General features: G+C 34.5%; 1 protein-coding gene across 3 annotated transcripts in view; it reads left to right on the top strand.

The window, feature by feature from the left end:
* The window catches only part of Src64B (Src oncogene at 64B), a 71,241-nt gene that overhangs the window by 19,677 nt on the left and 29,833 nt on the right, over window positions 1-21,731 (top strand). The window contains exons 1-2 of one of the 3 annotated variants that reach the window (XM_064436188.1): window positions 3,466-3,765; window positions 11,555-11,595. The gene's annotated coding sequence lies outside the window, so the exon portion shown is untranslated. Of the gene's footprint in view, window positions 1-3,465; window positions 3,766-11,554; window positions 11,596-21,731 lie in introns of those variants that run through there. The other 2 variants (XM_053751084.2, XM_053751083.2) reach the window with 2 other exon arrangements.

Raw genomic sequence — 21,731 nt, 5'->3', positions numbered from 1 at the left:
TGAATGAATGAAAATTTCATGTTATGAGAAATGTCTCATAACATGAAATTTTCTCTACAGAATATCATTTAGGAAGCTATAATTTCCGTCGACGAGTCTCCCTAACGTTAAGTGCATGCTATCTTGTCCATATTATCTTTAGATCCTCTAGGAGTGACCCAATTACTGAACATAACTGACACGTATACATAGCATATTCTTTGTTATGATAACTTGGGTATTAAAGAAAGGTAAACAAAAATTAATTCGAAATTTCCTTCGTAGTTTTGATCACGATGAAATTATTTACTAAATAATAAAAAGAGTCCCCTTATCGCGTTGTCTGTGTGAACACAATAAACTCAAAAACAACCAGGCGAATTTTTGTATGGCTTGCAACAATAGATAGTGTGATTCCCGAGGACGGTTTAGGTATATAATTTATTATGGTTTTACCCGATTTATTTATTTTATTTAGACCCAGACAAATATAATGTTTATTTTGATGGATACTTGAATTTTAACTCTTACGGAACTAGTCATTCATATGTAGATCAATTTCATGGTTCAAATATACAGTTTAAATTTGGCCTATAATAACATTGTCATTGTTAAAATCATGCAGATTTGTTCTCATATGTTTATTTATTTGATATTCATTGAGCGCACATGCATTTAGAACAGCACAATAGGCTGACTTAATGCTAATGTCATTGTCTGAAATATTTCGGCTGAACAGAATACAAATAAATTGAAAGTGAATTCGCAAAAGAAATTCCCACTGCAAAAACTTGCCACACTCCTGCGCTGAAAACACTAAGTTTAATATAATATCTAATATATTCAGAGATGTAGTAATGTATTCTATCTTTGATATTGGTTCCTGCGCTCATGTAACGGACAAAAGTTACGCGTAAGCAAGTTTAGCACAAGAAATCAATACAGATGATGGAACGCCAAGGGCTGAGGCTTGAATGGCAATAAATATCTCTTATGTTTGGTTACCGACTGTCTAAAAATACAGCAGGAGATTTGGGACTGATCGGCACGTTTGCAGGCTTCGGGCGTGGCCCTTGTTTTTATTGCTTTGTCGGCAAGGGATACTTAACTTTCGCGCAGTATGACGCGATTTTTACTCGTTACATCTGATCAAGAAGAATCAGGAAGGTCATTGTTGCTCTGTAGCATGTGTGTGGGCAGCGGCTAGTATAGCGATAGATCTTTTTCTTGAATTGATTTATTTGTTGTTTGCATTTCGTTTCAGACCATCGTCAGCAATTTTAAGTTGACATAATTATCTTCAGTCATATACAAGCAATATGTGTGATAGCACTACTCAAGAAATTAGTTGAAAGAATCTTTAGTACAATTTCAATTTATTTCAAAGTAAACCCTTTGCTCTGGCAGAAGTATTTTTAAGATCATTTGCGCAAATCGAATTCTACGTCTTCAATTATTGTAAACCAAAAGTTGCTTGGCACTGATATAAATGCACAAAATGAACTATCTAAATCAGGTTAAGAGGGCGTCTAATTATATCTGGAACAAAACGTGTCTTCGTCGGCATCCCCTGAAAGATAGTGATTTATGAGCTGCTGTAACCAGCTGCGTCAGCTCTCTTCCAGTCTTTAGGATTCAATGTCGTTGAGAGATTTACATTGACATTGTCTAAACTTTGGAATGATTTTTAACGACGATCCTATTTTTTGTATATTTAACTTTATTCCCTTTTAATCTGAGGCCAATTTTAAATAACGATATTGAAATGACATTTATTGGTTTTAAAGTTTTAACTTAAACGATAGTAAAATAATTAAATTGATTAATACGAAATTATTTTAGAGCTCTGTGGCATAGCTGAGCATAATTTTCGTTGATCCATAAATAATCTTGCAGTTGAAACATTGTTTGAAAATATTTCTGGAATGAGGACTCATTGCCCGAAGGCCCAATAGTAAGTCCAGCATGGTTTTACGATGCGGTTTATGAATCAGCGACATTCATTAAAACGGGATGTGATTGTAACTGAACCGAACACTGGTTCTCATGACTAAGCTATCGTTGCAAGGATCATGTTTTGCTTTGATGTTAGGTTATGTTGTATTTTGTAATTCTTGAAATAAAGCTAGCTACATTTCATGATTTTTAAAATTGTATATGTGAGAACACCCTACCCTCAGAATAATAATAAGCGAAGCAATATTTCTATGAAATATCGTAAGCTATATGACATTGATAGAAATATTTTCTACAATCCGTCATTTGAAGTATTACATATTTTAGGTGCAATGTGAATCGTTCAATCGTTCTCGAGAAAAATTATCAGGCAGATTCATGGACGTACAATATGAATAAGTTTGGCCAATTTTTATGAATTGTAGGTATTGAAATATCCCGAAAGTACGCGATTCCCGTAGGATTTGGTCAAAATTCTAATCAATGGCGCTTTATAAACTAGATAGAATGGGCACTACTGTGTAAGGGTATTATTTTTTTTATAATTACGCGGGTAACCACGCGGGCGCATATGAAAATTTTATATTAATGATATATATTTTTGTACCACTCAACCACAGTACAGTAGAAGTAATATTTTTTATTAGCTGTTTAAGTCCCACTGCTGGGCAAAAGCCTCCTCTAACTCTAACTTCCTCCTTTATTATAGAAGTAATATTAACTACTGAAAATATAGTATAGTCTGGTTTTGAAAAAAAAAAATCTTGACTTGGAAAAATTTTAATCATTAATTTATGAGAAGCAGCTGCATTTAAAGTTTAAACTGCACTTATTCCACCACTTTATGCAATCAGTTTTTCAAGAACCAACGTGTTAATATTATTTTTAAAAGCGTTAAAACTTTTAACGCTTTTAAAAACAATTGACAATTAATTTTGAGATTATTATCCAAAAAGTATGTATATACAATACATACATATTTTTATGTAACTAGTGATATGTTAAACAATATATTTGTTTTGTTTTGTTCTCCTTGATAGTTTAAGTAGTCGCAGTGATGTTTTGTGTATAGTTTCTTTTTATGTTTACCTTTCATACAAACTCTTACTAAACTAGCTGGCCGGTGAACATTTAAACGATCCCATCCCAAACCCAACTGCTCGTTATGGTCTAAAAGATTTATTATTGCTGCAACGTCTCTATCGTTCGTCTTATTGTTTATTTTTGTAGCCTGCTTTGTCAATACACATCTGTTTTGGTTAGACTTATTGTCAGCAAGGCAGCGGAGTAATGAATCCGTTTTCAATTCGGTAAGCTCTTGATCTATTTTAGTTAGTTGCTCGGTGACATGCCCATTGCATTGCATTTCTTGGAAAGGTCGTTCATCTTTCTCCCAAGTGAATTGTGATATCGTCATTGTATACATTCGTTATCATATCAACGTCGTGACACTAGGCTGGTTCGACGCCTCGGTGGACGTTCGACGCGCGTCCCCCACTGCGTTCCCCTCCCCCCGCGCTCCGCCTAGCGGCACACTGATGCAGTCTCTTCTCGGCAGTCGACAGGTCTATACGTCCTTTTGTTAGAAAAAGCCTTTCGTGTTCGAGCTTTTGTCTACCTTTTCTGTAATTATGTACCATCTGTTCTCTGCTGTATATCGTCATAAATAAATTCATTCTGTGAAACAGTGTACGGCTATTACCGTATCTATTTGTTGAACAGTGGCATCGAGGATTTCTGTTGTGTCAGTATTATTTATTTAACAAAGTTCGTGCTTGTGCCTAATATTTGGGATGTTGGTGAATCACTAGGATCTAAACAGTTTAAAAGGTATGATTCAAATTATTTTATTTCGGTGTCTTTCACTTTCCCTTATTAGTTATTTTTTAATGTAACAAATTAGTTGGTATAAATTTTAACAATGCCTTCTCCTAATGTAGATTTTGTCGTCTTCAATGAGATATACTTATATTCTTGGAGTTATCTTGAAATCCCCTTTGATTTAGACACTCCTTTGTGTTTGTTTACATGCGGGGTGTAGTTATTGACAAGTTCTATTTACTAATCTTCTATATTCAGCTTTATTTATGCGAACCCGTTATAATTGTAAATGTTGTATTACGTATAATATACAATCGTGCCGTCAGTGATGACATAAATATTTAATTATCTCACGATGCCATAAACGGAGGGTGACTTGGGAAGTGCGGGAAAGAGATGGCTAACGGCACACAACTTCAGAGGGGTTGCCAGTTTGGGAGTTCGGAGTATTCGACGGATCTATAAGTGCTTATAGTTATTTCCGTGTGAATATTATCCTCGCCATCTTTTATTTGCAGGGAATTTGGAAGCCATTTGTGAACGTTTAGTGAATTGGTTGTTTGAAAACTTTCGCCGATGAACGAAAACAATTCTTTATTTTATCTGTAGATAGATGTTATCGTTTGTATGTACTTACATTGTTTGAAGTACTTACTATTAGCTACAGCTGTAGTGATAAAGTAGTTTGACAAGCCATAATCTGATTAATTACTTTTAGATATGATTCACATCCTTAACCAAATCAGAATTAAGGGAAGAAAAATAAACAAAAGTTAACATATAAAAATTATAAGCTAAAAAGTAAACATCACGTTATAAATAATGCAAAGAAAAGACCCATTTTAAAAAATTCGAATTAAATAAAAATATTTTTTCCAAATATAAAAGTATGTGAGTGAGACCTTGGAATTGAATAATAACGTGTAGAATAGAGAATCTGAATTACAAAACTGAAGAGCCACCACCCCGTTCACCGAATTTATGTACCGTAAATAATTTTGTAAGATACGTTTCACATGCAGCTGAAGTAACTAAAACTTTGCAGTTCGCTGGCCTGATATACATCTCATATATTATGAGGTTATTATACAACAAATCTAACTCCTGTCGTGTTTCCAAGACGCCCATGGAGATCGGAACACACCCACAAGACCACCGACAAGTTTAAACATGAATACGGTACTCGAAGACATTCATTTTAAAACAATTCTAATGCCGGCTATACATTATCCCGAAACAGTTCGCCGAACTTTGGCGTATTTGGTTTCATTTTTGAGTTTCCATTGCGGTAAATAAATACTCTCATACAAACTACGCAATGAACTCAGACAGATGCAGACGTGAATGCACGAATTCACGTCTGCATCTGTCTGAGTTCGGCGATAGTGTGTAACCGACATAAAGCGCGTTCCGCGATGGGTTGTGTCTTGTTGGTTGTCTTTATACTAAAGATTTAGTAACCAACTTGTCAAATATAAAGTTATGTCGTCAACTGCAATTAGAAAATAAGTGCTAATTTCGTGCGTAATCATTACGTATTCAAATGTTGTATAATCTTTATTGTTAATATAGTTAAAAGTAGAAAGTTTCGTTAGTTATTTTACTAATTGTACCTACTCACTTTCTCGTAAAACAATACTTTCATTTCACACATTCATCGAACCTAACATTTAATTGAGTTTGAGAGAATTAATTTTCGATGCTTTTTCAAAGAGTCTTTCAGATAAATGTTACTTTCTGGCCAATTAATAACTGGAACACAATCGCTTGTATTATTCGTTGGTAGTAAGAAATTTGATCAAATTTTACGCCTTTCTATTTGATCTGGGAACAATGGTAACAGTTTGTGAATCGTTTAGAAATTTACTTTTACTTGAAATAATAAATATAATATACATATATGTCGTGGATAGTTTAAATTTCTATGTTTGTTCATGTTCAGTTGATTCCATATGTGGCAATTCAACTTTCACAGCTTATTAATCTGCTATCGTTTCCTATTTTATCAAAATTCTCTGCCATTCTTCTGTATCATTTCTATCTTCATCCAAATATGTCTTAACCTAATGTTATCTTCATCCAACCTCTTACTTGTAAATTCTATTAATGTTAGGCTTTCGCTCACACACGCAATCCATATTAACGAATTGAAAACTTCCGGTGCTTGGCTGGGGTTACTAACTGTCAATTCAAACTCTTTCTCTCTCAATGAACTTTAATTTCACTCTTCTATTTATGACCAACATCGATGCAGTCATAGATTCTAATGTTAATAGACAGAACTTTAAATATTATTGTTCTCAAGTACCACTTAAGCCTAATTCATTCAATGATACGCTCTAATTAGTTAAATGCGTTATTGATATGTTGAAATCCGGTCGCTTCTACCACAGCTTTAATTCGCTTTATTGTCTGCAACTAACGTCACTTATAGTTAACGTCCGATCTCAGCACATGAATTTATCCCAATTCATTGTAAATTCACCATTATTACAGTACCATAAGGGTCCATGTAGGTTTACATGACATGCAAGTGAATGTACAGGACGCTGCTGACCCGTTCGATCCGTCTAGATTTATGACCATAGCTGACACTGTTATCACCTAATGAAATATCGTCATCATTCATACACTTTCTATGAATTCATGGTAGCTATAGTGCCACTCCTTTTTTGCTTCCACATGATAGAAGCGGTCAAACCAATACTGTTTATTTCTATTTTCTCTACACTATACTTGTTTACATTAAGTTATAGGGCTGTGACTCAGACACAGCTATCACGGCCTTTATATTGTAAATACTATTTTGTTATTTATTCTTTATTTTGTCCAGCATGGTATCCCATAGTAATGAATCATTCTTATCTATTAATTGGTTTGTGTCATACTCGCCATATGGTTCGTAATATTCGACTTCATTATTTCATTAATCTTAATAAATCAAACTCTAAAAAATAATTACAGTTAAAATTAACTAGTGACAGTAATACCTATTAGTTTTAGTTTAAGGCGTGGTATTCAGTATGAATATATTTAACCCAGAGCTCCCAATTTCACTTTTACTTAATCAGTTCCCTAACTTAATGTAGATTCACCATAGAAAAGTTGTTCATCGCGTTCAAATACGAAATGTTTAGCAAGTTCGGATTTCATTCAGTTGTTCCAAAATTATCAGATGTATCTGGGTTAACGATGTTTATGGCAAGTACAGTTTTAAGGTTGTAACTTTTCCTTCACATTGTTTATTTATTGATTGAAGCTCCATATCTGTAGGTATTTTTTTGTGAATGACTTCATTCCTTTCAGACTTCTTTACGTCATGTTTTATTCATGACATACATTCCTGCTCTTGGCTGTATTAGCTGTTCGAGGCATTTGTAATTACATCTGGGAAATGAGCGCCCAACAATCGGATCAAAGGCCGCTGACCTGTCTGCAGCCTTAGCTATTGAATCGGTGTTTGTCATTAATATTTATGGGCTGCGCACTCTTTTGCCGAGCGCTTCGGGGAAGTATCCACCTGAAAGCGTTTGTCCATTACACCACCAGTCTGCTTTATTGGACGACGTGTTAATTATACCCGCTTGTGAAAGGTTTCTGATTAGTGTTTCCCTATACGTACACTTGTTGTTGATTTTGTTTCCTACATCTTTATTAGACTGTTCTTGTCGACAACCATAAGTTGTGTATTTCCTCCATATAGTTATTTATGTATATTGTAAAAGTATTTTATTTGACGAGGAATTTGTTGTTAGTGTTCTATTTACTATTATACGTAAATTCATTACTCATTGTGTAAGCAATATGGTATGAAATGAGACCGGAGCCCGTCAAAAGCACGTCGCGGAGACATATCTAAGTCACCATTTTGAGTAGTTCACTATCGTACAAAATAAAATGATCAAAAACCTGTGTTAGTGTTGTTAGTATTATTTGTTTGTGTTGTAGTAAAACATATTAGGTATTTTTGACTTGAAAAAAAAAAAGATTGCAAAAACCATGAGCATGTGCTCACGGCTGTGCTATGTAGCACAGCAAATTGGTGTTAAAAGAAAAGCTTAAACTATTACATACTTATTATACCACCTATTGGTGTGCAAAAATAAATGAAGGAGGAGCAAGCCATTCTATATAATTATGTTTAATGACAAGTGTATACCATTTGCAAAGATTTTCTATAAAGACAACGTGGGACGAGACCATAATCATTGCGAAACTACTGTTGAAGAAACCACGAGTTCTGTACCCTTCGTACGTTGTCAGCATTACTAATCTGGACGTACATAGAAATGCGTGCATAAATACACCCTCATGCTATTCAAAAGCTAGTCAAACCAATCTGACTCGTGGAGAATCGACAAATGATAAGGCAGCGAAAATACAGGTTTTCAATGCCGCTCACTTTCTTATAAGAAGGACAAGTGGACACATTCTTAACGATATTTGATTTGTGAATAATGGGAACGACAGACTCAATATCACCGCCTTGTCAGTTGATGAAGTCAAGGCTCGTGCAGATATTGATCTGCTGTCGCAACTCTGTACACATCATTATACATATGGCTGTGTAATGGGGCTACGTCACAATGGCTCAGTGCAAGCAAGATTACGATGAAGACGTAGAGATAACACATAGCACATCGTTTGGTATTCACGATGTGTATAACAGTGAAGTTATAAACAGAATTGCACTTTACTACATTTTAAATATTATGACTTTGTTCGCTGTTAAAGTTTATGTTTCGCATTTTTGTCAAGATAAGATTATGTTATGTTTGCTTCCAAATTCAAGATGATTCTCGTGGTTGAGTCGTGTTAAATAATTGTAATTAAGGTAATTTCGGTCGTGACTTGGAAGTGTTGAAAACAGGAAAGATGTTTTTTCGCGCATCTGCGCGAACGGAAGTTTTGTTGATAGGTAGCGCACGAAGATTGCTGGCATTAAAACACTTGTTGATTGCGGCTTAGTGATGACTTTCGGAACTGGAGGCGATTACAGTCGTGTCTACGTAGACATTAGTGGAGGTCATAGTACGCATTGATGTAAAAAAGTTAGTAATATATATATTTTTTAAAACAGAAACGCAAATATTGCGTCATTTTTGATATTATAACTAAAAACACGACGTACGTTTGTAATTAAAGTTAGGTTCTTTATGTAAGATTATTTTAGCTATAAAAGCTCCTTTTGACATTTAAGATATTTTAAGGACATTTAAAATTAACCTTTTAAAGCTCGAAGAAAAAAGTGCTTATTTAATACTATTTTATATGTAAATGTATTATGATGGTAAAACAATACCTACTTCCGTAACAGATAAATTATCCAATGTTGTGACATGTAATAAAGTTTATCAGATATTATTCTGTTGGTCACCTGTTCTATGTGAGCACTACAGCTTGCACGGGGATAATCTTAAACCTAAAATGTGTTTTAATATGTACCTTGTAATGTAACCCATTTTCAATTTCAAACTCCCGAGCCGACATTTGCACTCTCTCGTTTAATGTTAATTACTCTGTGGAGCTTCAAGATTAGTTAAATTCAATCAATGTTAAGTTAAATTTAATAGGTCTGATATTCTCTCTTCACTATTATTTTGAAATTTCAGTAATTATTATATGACTTGTTCTCGTTGTCAAATGCCATCGACACGCAAAGAAGAATTTCAATAATGAATTTCAAACGTTATAATATGTATACAATGTTTAATATTATGCAACTGTTGTATTTAATTTAAATCGAATATTTTCTAATTTTGATTAAGTAATTCTCATATACGTAACATTATGGTATCTAGAATGTTGTGACTTGTTATCTATTTTATGAATTAGTAAATGTCATAACACACTGTACGGTGTATTTATACTAGTAACCTCTGAATCATCTTCGTTATTTCAAACGCCGATGAATCATTAGTTATTAGATTGGTCAAGTAGTTACCTGAACTGAATTCCTACTAAAAACTTCATCCGTGACTTATTACTGGTGCGTGACCTCCGTGTCGGGTCTAAAAGCATTGACCGAGGTGCCTTAAATATCAGTCAATTATGTGTCGTATAGCTACCCGACTGTGGATTAATTATTTCAAGCTCAACGGACTAAATTTTACACGTGTGGTAAACATAGTTTATTTTAGGTCAAAATCCTTAGACGTATTGAAGTTGTTCAACATGTTAAACGTCGTGTTAAAATTAACCATCGGAACGTGGTAATGTTAAACTGTTGTTTTTATCCATATTCTCTTAAAATAGCTGTGATAATTTATATCCCACACAAGAACAGCGCTCTTTAAGGAGCTTAGTGTTCCGAACATCATTTTCTAAACATCAAAGGCACCACTCTTCTCACCCGTTTAAACGTTTGCGAGTGAACTGAACGGTTGGTTATTTAATTAACATTCACTGTAACGATGATTGAAATGTGAAACTGTGTGGCTATTGGAGACAACGTAAATAGTCCCCGAAATCTAAATATGGATGTAAGGGACGAGTTCAGTCACGAATATTTACAGAGTACGTTGTGGGAGTGACCAGTTTCAAACTCATTTGAAGTTTCGAGTCGGTCGTAATATCTCTGTAGCGGAAACGCAATGATTGTAAGCAGTAAAGCTGACGTTGGTTCAACGGTATCTTGATAAAACACCATAAAGTTTGAATGCAGCGAGTCTTCGTCTACCTCGAGCGCTGACCTCGCATCGAGTACCTGTTAATAGGGATCATGTTTCGATCCATTCGTTCCTCCAAATTGTCTATTTACAATCTTTTAAACATTATCAGAAAGGTACTTATCAGATCTTTAGCAAACAATGCTCAAGCTATTAAGATTGTGCAATCTTTTGTGTTGCACAAAAGCTGTCTGAAGACCATTTGGGTCAAGCATTCTCTAATTTATTTGTAAATTAGCTTTGCGGGATTCGTTCGTGTTGAAGTACTAATTAGATTTGGCTGGATAAAATTTATTCTATGGAGCTCAGTTGTCTTTGTTTTGTTTCTTATTTACATTTGTTACAGACAGCCGTTTTATTTCCAGTTCCATTAATAAATTTGCTGATCTTAGGTTTTGGAAATTGCGTCACTGTAATTTTGGCTGTATTTTTTTTTCGTTTTCATTATCTTGGTCTGAAGTCAGGATAAAAGTTCTTTTTTTATTATTCATTGGCGTTAAATGACCTAGAATAATTATTATGTGAATTTGTGTGTTTTCTTCTTACAGGAACACTTTTCATTAATGCCCGGTAGTCTTCTAAATATTTAACTTCAACTGGCATCACTACTTACTGTATCGATCGTTGCTGCGACTTTTATGACTCATAAAATTACCCATCACTTGATTGTTTAAATTTACGCCTACTCGTCGTGTGTGAGTTTTGAAACTTTTTCGTTTCTAGTCGTCCCAGTGTTTGTTTAATTGATTCTGGAAAATTATATTTTTTATTGTATCCCTAATAGCTTCTGGTGGTTAAAAATAAATGAGGTTATCAGCCAGTTATTCATTGTAAACTTCCTTCGCTTCTCCACCTTCGTGTACCATTTCTCATATTCCATTTGTTTGAAAATTGTAATTATAATGTAACAAAGTAATATAAAGAGCTATGTATATTTATTTATAGCTTTGTATATTTATTATTACTTGACGAGGAAAATCTAAAATACGTCAATGGTTTCAACCATTATTATTTAATTACTAATGTTAAACTCTTTTATTATTTACATTGATAATACAGGAATATGAGATACTTTTCCAGAATTTTGTAATTTGTATGTTTGTTTAATTTATATGTATTATCATTTCCAGGTACAAGAGTGATGTAATCACGCGCAAACATATCCAGACTGGTAAGCTGTCATATAACAAATCGACAACTACATACGAATACATCGAATTTACCTTATGACGACTTTGTATTAGCTATAGAAATGTCATAGTATTTTCACAGCAATTCTTCTTCTTTTTTGCGCGTCGATGCTCTCAAATGATTATTTTTTATATTTTTCTTTGGTAGCCAACATAAGATTGTCGCAAGTGTTAGGACAGAGCAGGCAAGAGAGTAGGTAGACGATCTATAGAAAATAAATTGTATAATTAATTAGAAATATAATATTTCATCTTAAAATGCACCAAATTTATCTATGTATTGATCTCATCTCAAATAATTCCGTTGATTCATATTCTCGACTAGATATTTTTTCCTACTCTATTAAATAGGAGCGAGTCCAAAAATAGCAAAGGGTGCCAGCGACAGTCCTTTTACTCAGTATGATTGCCATCCGAAGCGATAAATAACAGTTCATCGACTCTGCCAAGACGCAGACATAATAACAATTAGACTCGAAATTAACACTACACGTATGCAATGGTGTAATTCCATGGATACGTAAGTTGTGCAAATAAGATGTGTTTCGTTAAATTCAAATTCAAATTGGTATGTTTAGTTTAGTAGTCGTCAGATTAGTAGTCTAAGTTCACGGAACTAAGCTCACGGAGGCTGATTCAGTGGACCATGGAACAACGAGAAGGTTGTGTATGCCGTGTAAATTTGTTTTTCTGCTCTGACTAGTTGGAAAAGCAGATATACCTTTGTCCCGTACTCATTTTATTGAAGACCTTTTTTAGTAATTTGACTAGAATTCTTCAGTAATTTGAATGAAATAGAGAACGCAAACCCAGAGGTTTTGAGATAGCAAAGTTACCTTATAGCCAAATTTTCCAATTAATTATTGGTATGTCTAAAGCAGAAAAATAAAACTAACCCTCATCCGCGAATAGATGCATCCAAAGCCATGCCAAGTAAAGTGCATTATCCAAGCATTAATGGATTTGCACCTTAAATCAGACAAGTCATTTTTACACAGCCGTATGCAAATGTGAACAAAACGAACATAAGCGACTACCGTAAGTGATTCACGCAAGTAATGTGTAAAGTTTTTAAAATACAAGAGAGCAGAAACTTTCGCTACTTTCCTAAGAGTTAACGAGGCATAGATTTTTATTAGCATATTTTTTTCGCGGCTAGAACTTGTTTATGATAATCTGTGGTGCTGTGAACTATAGAATTTCCATTTACATGGTAACCCCTGCGTGACGATATTGAACGTGGATCATCGACCTTAGAAAAAGCTCCACACGACAACGCAAATGTATGAGGGCTTCGCCCTTTATTTTATGGTATGATAATTCTGGCTGTGTAGCGGAAACGACTTAGTTACTTTGCGGCAGCCATTTGACCTTTGGTTTTTCATTCAATCATGTTATGATATACCTTCTATAACTTTTTTGTTACAGTCCCTTCTAAATCTTTTCATGAATTGAAATTATATTTAAGTATAAGTTCTCATGGTCCATGAATTTAAAAGGGAACAGTTGACATGCATTACCTTTTACTCTCCCTTTATATAGCCAAAGGCCACAATACGCTTTACAATACATGGTGGGTGGAGTCGTGAAACAGTAGACTGTAACAATCAGTCAAGGGGCAGTAATGAGTCTTACAATAGTCCCCTGTGGTGATCCGTACGATTTAACACTAGTTATTACGCAGCTATTTGCACAGAATAAGTAATGTTAACAGACAGAAGGTTCTCTCTCGAACAAAAACATACGAAATTGAAACTTAACGCGTAGTACAAACGTTCAAATTTGTTTAAATTTCGCTGTCGCTGCTACCAGGATTGTGTAGAAAAGTCCCCTTGTGGGATCCAGTGGCCATTGTACCTAACCTTTGGAGTGACTCCTCTCTACTATTAGACTTACGCGAACCGTGGCTGAGAAGGATTCTCACGTCAAATTGAACAGAAACAGAAATTACCCGATTGTATAACAGAAACGTGCTGTTATTGCCTTTGTCTGCGACACGTGATGTGGTGATTTGACACACAACGAATGGAATGCTGCGCATATAGTTTTAACCGGCCGATATTCTAAAAGAAACAGTAGTAGGTTCAACAAATAGCCATATGTCTTTTATCATTCAAATAACAATGGTACTTAATTTTTTTTCTACTTCACAAACTATTCCAAAATAGACTTGTCCGTGTTGAATAACATTCACCACAATGTCAGGTTTGGTATATGTTTAATTATATTTAAAGTATTATTGTAATGAAAATACTAAACTTAGGTACATGGATTATTTGCGATGGCTCGTTGTTATCCATTTAAGTACGTTTAATACTCCTATAAAACAGTAAGCACTAATGATGAATTGGAATGATTAGATTTACTCTTCGCCTCTTTCTTTTCAGTATTTATGAATCCATATCTTAAAACCAAATAATATATAAATAAAAAAAGCATTAAGTACATGAGTTTTTGTTCAGATAGTACTGCCAAAGTTTAGATTAATATTCGACAACACAATTGCGATTCATCTAAGAATACGAATTGAATGTACTTATTTGTTATTTTGTTTCCACATCTTCATGAAGTAGTATTATCTTTATTGATAACTTTACAAAGAGTTCTTTTGTAGCAAGAATTATCTATAGAGCCAATAACCAATTCACTGGAAAGTATAATTTTACCATATTTGGTTTTTATAGATAGTGTTTTATAGACTAAAAAAAATAATATTGTGCTGGTAAAGGATTTCTGTATATTTTGAGATTATGTCTACGAGTTTTATTTGATAATGATATAATTCCACCATATATCAATTTATAATCAATTTTAATTACTATCGTACATTAATCCAGAACGTTAAAATTGATAATAAACTGTGGTTAATCTGCAGTACAACAGTCGCGTACAGCTCATTACCTACATATTAAATTGACAGAGTTAATCACTACAAAATCGTAGCTACTAAGCGAAGTAGCTTTCGGAATTCCTCTAATCCAAATTTCATACGAAAACCCTGAGTACAGTTGGTTATTTTGGCTCATAGATTTGTACAAAGTTACCAGTCTTGAATAAACCAATGCTTAAAAGTAACATCACTGCTTGCTCCAGCAATAAGGTTTTGTACATTTTGGTATCATATTTTTAGACTGGAGTACCTTGATGTCTCGATAGGGCTCTTTTAGCGAAATTTGCGTCCAATCCAACATTCTAGACAATTTCATTTGGTAATCTTCCTACGTGTTATTCACAGGTGTTGGCCATTCGTTCCGAATTCATTTACTTTCCCTTCATTTGAATTTCTAAGATCTGAGTCACGAAATCGATAACATGCATATGACGACATTTCTAATATTTTACATAACTGAGTTATTTATATTATCAACACACAACATGCCAATATGAGGGAAATATGCATGTGGACATGGTTTTAGCATGGTTTTTGAAACATGGATGATATTGCTAAAACAATTGCAATTGTTTCATGTTAGTTCTATGCCGGACGAGCCACAGTTATAATGCTCACAAAAATGCAACACCTGCTTTCTCACAAGGCACAAAAACTAGGCCAACTGAGTATGAAAGAATGCCGCTGAACCACTTCAGCAATCTGACCATTTAAAATCCTTACGGTTTAATTGTCAGCGAAACTTGTTTACATTTGTGCAATACTTTTATAGTTCAATGCTATGATCGAAAGGAATTCACCGAGACAATTTTAATTCTACGGCCTCTATAAATTTCATATTTGAGCAAACATTCTTACATTTTACGCCTACCGCTTTTAATTGATCAAGTTTATTTAGTTATTACAACTTTAATGATTACAGTTTCATTTAAGTATTTAAATAATAATGGTTTTTGTCTTTTAATGTTTCTTCAACACCCTAATTTGAGCCGGAACAATGGAAACATTAATGGTTTCAAGTGAACTTATCGGTGGCAGCGTCGTATTATGTCCTGTTATATCATGTGTTGTATTTCTACGAATAATTACTTAAGAGGATCCACAAACAATCTGTTTTTCACTCGACCTCTCGACGACCTCGGTGGCGCAGTGGTAAAGTTCTTGCCACTGAACCGAGACGTCCCGGGTTCGATCCCCTGTCGGGTCATGATGGAAAATGATCTTTTTTCTGATTGACCCGGGACTTGGATGTTTATCTATTTATGTATTTGTAATAAAATAATGTATCGTTGAGTTAGTATCCCATAACACAAGTCTCGAACTTACTTTGGGGCTAGCTCAATCTGTGTGATTTGTCCTAATATATTTATATTTATTTATTTATTCACGACCATTTCTTGATACAACATTAACTGTCGACATATAAGCTACCCTCGTTTCCTTAACGAGACAGATGCCTCCTTTATTTGTTACGTACTGAAAATACCCAACCCTCTTTAAATTGGCATTGTATCATTCAAACCTAAATGTAATTTTAGATGTGTAACTGATATAAAGTTTTAAAGTTGCACAAATGTATTCTTTTCATTTGTATCACGGCAACAACGACAAATAGGAAGTTAAATGCTATGAAATTAACAAAACGTCTAATAACGATACAAAAATTTTTACATGAACAGACTGCTCGTGTTCACTTTGTGGATAATTTTGTTGGTAGTGGGAAACCACCGGCCTTTGACATCGTTCGCCTGAAATGTTTTCCAGCCGTGTAGACATGCCTCGCGCGACGCTTCCCCTATCATTTCCCGGACCTGCATTTTCAAAATTCATTTGCCGGAAAACACATTATTATTTTTACGACGCTTTAAGATTATTGCACTTTTTTCGCTATCTTTTTCCGCTCAGTGTAAATTGCCCTTTTTGTTCTTTAGCGCTTTATAAACTGCCGTTTTTGTCATCGTGTTTTCCGGTTACTGCTCACTCAAAATGATTTCTGTAATTCACAATGAGGTTAGTCAATGTGACCGTGAATGGTCATAGTAATTTTAGTATTTATATTCTCATCTTTGTAATAGAAATGGCGATAATGAAATTTTTAAAGATTCCAGATTTTCTAATAATCTAAAGTAAAATCAACTTTCTGCAGGAATATTCACAGCGAATGTTGAGCAGTATGAAATATTTCTCACTGCATATCAAGTTTAAATTACTTCGATGAAAATGCTGACTCTCATTTTGCGAGAATTTATGGATATTCTAATATGGAATTTACACATGCCTTCCCAGAGGTGTTTAAAATTTACTTTGTTTTCCATACGGACTTGTGCGTGCTTTGTTGCTTAACTGCTGTGATGCATGTTGTTCAAATAATTATTTTTGTTTTATCTTAACTTCTAAATGTCATGAATATTCAAAAATCGGTACTGAACGAATTTTAATTACAATTCTCTGTAAGTAATAACATTTGGAATGGTTTATGAACTTATCCTTGCGCATGCTACGCCATGGGTGTTCGCTATCTAGTTGTAAAATGGTTGTAGCAAAAAATGTTTTATCGCGGCTGCATAACTGGAATGCGAATTGGCTAGGAGATTGCTTTTTATTAAAACCAAGCGTCATTTCATTTCATTTAATCTATCTACAGACAAAGATTCAACTTCAGTAACGTGAATCCATGTCAATTTTATCATTGATCATTTTGGCTACGGAAGTTCACTAATTAACTTTCAACATGCTATCGATGATTATTTTTTAGTAGCTCGATAAGTTATTTATCTTTCAATTGTCTTGTGACTTTCACCAAGATATATTGGGAAGCCAAGGCACTTCGGTAGCTGAGAGCTGAGACAAAGCGCCACATATTCAGGGTGAATTCACACAAGCTGTTAAGGGACTTGCACGGCAGCGAAGTAATAGAGCATATGATGCGAGCCTCGATGACCAGCTGTGCCCACGACCACTGGTTAGCTTGTCGTAATTAATTTATTTAATTATGCTTGTTAAAGAGACACCGTAAATTGTTTTGTTCTACAAATTCATTATCACGATCCTGCACACGATACCGTTTTATTTACAGTGAAAACAAAAATCTTAGACAAAAATGACCACAAAAAATCTAACACACCGTGGACGAAAAAGCTTACAAAAGATGTAAAAAATACGGGTTAGCATTATTTTGTGGGTAATCATGGGCGTTAGATTATGATTGATTACTATTTTCATGACTGCTATTTTTTTATGTCCAAGTTTAACTGTAAATATGGGTCATGTACAGTAATTACCTAACAAAATGCTATTATTAATTATACGTAATTATACGTGACATGAATTGATCTGACGTAGATATTACTTATTTGGTTTTACAATAGGGTTGAACGATTCGTGAGAATAAAACCTTATAGGTTTTATTCTCACGAATCGTTCAACCCTACGAATGAGATGACATCACAACTTTTTTCATAATTCTTGAGAATTTACTAACTTCACTGCGCTGATTTGTGTAAAGCTTCCAAGGGATATGATTCATATTAAGTCAGTTTTATAATGGTGACTGACGTCTCAATAAATTTGCCCAAAAGGTATGTGATCCAAACGCGCAACAACAAGCCCTACCCTAGAATCCATTTCTTTTTTTAATAAGTCTATAAGTTAATTCAGATTTAGAATCTTATTCAGTTAAACTATCCACAGATCTTATGGATAACAAATGGTTTAGTCATCTAAATGCAGATAGCCCTGAGCCCATCACGTAACCGCACATAGCTGGGCAAGGCGTGTGGTCAGTCTGCAGCTGTGTTCAACGTATATTGGAACTATTGTAGCCATGTTTGTAATAGCTCCCTGTGAAGTACTAAGTTCTACATCAACTGCTAGCCCAGCAGTTTTTATGTTGGTTGTATAGCACTAGCACTTAGTTTACTTGCACTAGCAGTTGTTAATAATATTTTATGGAATTGTTTCAGTCCAGTCATTCCTTCTAATAGTAAAGTCGCCTCTTGATCATTATGTTTTGATGAGTGTCACGAATTGGTCAAACCAGAAGTAGTCGAGCCATCACTTCCTTGACGTGACATCGACCCGTTACATTCGAAATACAATAATAAAGTATATTGAAAGGATTAGATACATGAAATAATGCTAAGTCTAAAAAAAAGAGAACCTCTATTGTGATACAAACTTAAAAAGGGTGCACATTTGTAGTTGGTGCTTCAGACAGGCAAAGTTAATGCGAGGAGTTTATAGTCGCGTAGCGAGCAGATGTCTCAGGTGCCATGTTGATGTTGTAACAGGTGACGAGATATCAATGATGGCCTTTTTTACATATTACTCTATTCATGCGAGTTGCGCAATATCAAGCTTCACTCAATTCGTCTTCTTTTGCCAATTGCAAAAAACACTCGTACAGAATTGCCAAGCTGTCTTTTGACACACGCCTAAGATATCAGAAAAGAATTCCTTTTTTTTTTTAAAACTTGAGCAATTCTGGCAAACCAAATATATAAATTTCAAGCTTATGTCTTCGCAAGATTCAAAGTATCAGATGCAATATTTGATTGACTTGCGACTTCTATATTTCATAGTTACTTATAATTCGGCAGAAACATGTCAAAATACATCGTTTATCTTACCACCAGACCCACCCAGAATTCTTTCTTTTTCTAAATTCTTGATATTTTACATCTCGGTGTTGTTACAAAAGACAAGCATGTCGTCCCATCGATCATATTTGATATGGACGAATGAAGGAAGACCCATAAAGTATTGTGAAAGTAACGTTGTGCTGTGGTCGTAATACATTTGACGACATATTTTACTTGCAATCTAGTCGGGTGTCTTTCTACGTCCCTATTGCACGTACAGATATAGCCTTCTCGGCGCACAGAGTATGTGTATAAAGACTTGAGCAACTAGTGCTTTTTGCGAAGTATTTTGTGATTCTACCTCAAGCTCTTTAGCTCGACATTTTTGTATTTCGACTGGGACTTTTCCCGCCTTGCTCTTGCATATAAATGCTGAATTTCAAATAAGTGGACCTTTCTTCATTGACGTTATTTTATATAGGTAGCTCGTCGCCTTTATTTCACACTTCAGATATTCCAGCCATCTCGTACTATGCTTCCTTTGAACTTTGCCATGGTGTAATGTCTGTGTTTATTTTCCGCATTTTCCCCACCGTTTGTTTACAGCATAATTTTTTTAGTTCTTGTATAATTTTTTACGCTCGTCCAGCATTCACTGTTATTGTATTACATGTTTGATTAATTTTTTTTTTTTCGTTTAACGATGTCGGTTAAAAAATATTATATTATATATAAATATTATATATTCTGTAGTTTTTTTAGTGACAAATCTTTTTGGAAGAGTGGGAATTTCACACCACATAAATGAGTTTTCTTGTGTTTTCATCAGTCATCTTCAATGACAATAGCGTGTACAATTATGACATCAATAAATAGATGTTGTTTATGAATTACTTACATGTATTTTTACAACCAGTGGTCACAGAACAAACAAGGTCTTGTTTGGCCTTTAAATACTAACAACAGCCCCTTAAAAATGTTTGATATGACTAATACTAATGCTAAAACCGTTTCAGAAGAATCGTTGTACATGTCAGAAACGTCTACATGTATATTATCGTGAGACTATTGGCTGTCCCTGGCCCGACTATCAAGCGCCTCGTTGTAATGCCTCCAATACACCAATCAACAGCTATTGGTCATGGATTCTCTCTAATCTGTTTAGCTTTATTATCCCTATTATTTTTATTTCCATTGCGTGCGCATCAGTCGTGTAAACTTTTAGTTTCCTGTTCTGCCATTTGTGACGACTTCTAATTTTATGATCGTGTATTTTTTTGTTTTTATTGGTTGATCTATAAGAAAGAAACAAAATGTACAAGCATTCTCGCAGTTTTACGATAAAACGTGATAGTGAAAGTTGTTACTTACGCAACCCGAAATAAATTCAAATACTTCTGCCATCTTTTGCTTTACATGCGTAAGGTAATGCCCTAACCGGGCCATAAAATGTTTTCAACACAATAGAGTATTTTATGTGGAGAACTGTACCCAGGAATTATAGACCGCTCTTGTCAGACAGATTGGAAATTTAAAACTTATTTACATGTACTTCACTCTACTCAAAGTCGGGTATTCAATACGTTGAATGAGGGGACCAAAATAATACCATTAGTTAGGTCGTGGGGTGAAATGACACAAAAGAATTGTAGTATTTCTTTAAGAGTCCTCTTATAAAGTTGAAATTCTCGTAGTTACTTGTGTGTTCGTAGAAGGTTTTTTTTATTACTCTTCAATACTGCCAACAGCAAAAACAAACGTGACCTTGATATTTTTTACCAATGCACATTTGAATGAAACGAATTTACTGCTATAATAAGCGGGCGTACTCGTATTTTTTCATTCATCCATAGCAGGTGTTGTGGACGGATGTGGAATCGCCTCCCATAAAGAGATCGGAAGTTATAAATTCAAATTGATTCATAATTTGTGTTTAGAACAGGTGTTAGCTTAACCCTAAGGTGGTCAAGATGTAACTCAACGTCGCCAATGGGTTCAGGTCTAGTGTTTCTAATTAATCTTAAATATGGTATGGCTTTGAATATATTTCTCGAATAAAAGAAGGAAGTTTGATTAAAAACCAAAACGAATAAGTATGTATAATTTGATTAGTTAGGTTATTTTATGAAACGACCGCCCCGTCGGCCATGTAATTCTACAGCACATAAAAACCTAATATATAAATGTCGCACACGAAAGCATCTAATTAGTTAACGTCCCTTACTCTTATTTTAAGCTTCATAATTTATAGTGGCTACATTTTTTGAACTAATTTAAACTGTTCTACTAACTCATTCTAAGATCTAGCTTCAATTTATGCACGAGGGTGTTGCCAGAAATAGGATGCCATTTCGTCTGTCACTTACGGAAACTCCCACAGGATCGCATACACTATTTATTTCCTGCTCTTCCTCACGAATGGTTAAAAAGATCAGGAACTTTGGTCCCTTAGGCATACGCGGTTAGTCTGGTCTGGTGTGGTGTAGTCCGGACGAGACCATAAATTGCAGACGAGACTGCAAATTTATTTCTTACCTGGACGTGTGTTTTATCGTTGTTTGTACAAGCATATTGTTTTTAGTTTCCGTATTTCAACATTTCAATTTCGAGGTTTTTCATGCATCTATTTTAGTTTTGGTATCAATAC

Source organism: Plodia interpunctella, chromosome 10, assembly GCF_027563975.2.
Source record: "Plodia interpunctella isolate USDA-ARS_2022_Savannah chromosome 10, ilPloInte3.2, whole genome shotgun sequence".
Classification (NCBI taxonomy): domain Eukaryota; kingdom Metazoa; phylum Arthropoda; class Insecta; order Lepidoptera; family Pyralidae; genus Plodia; species Plodia interpunctella.
The sequence above is the reverse complement of the archived record's forward strand: the minus strand, read 5'-3'. Positions and strand labels throughout refer to the sequence as shown.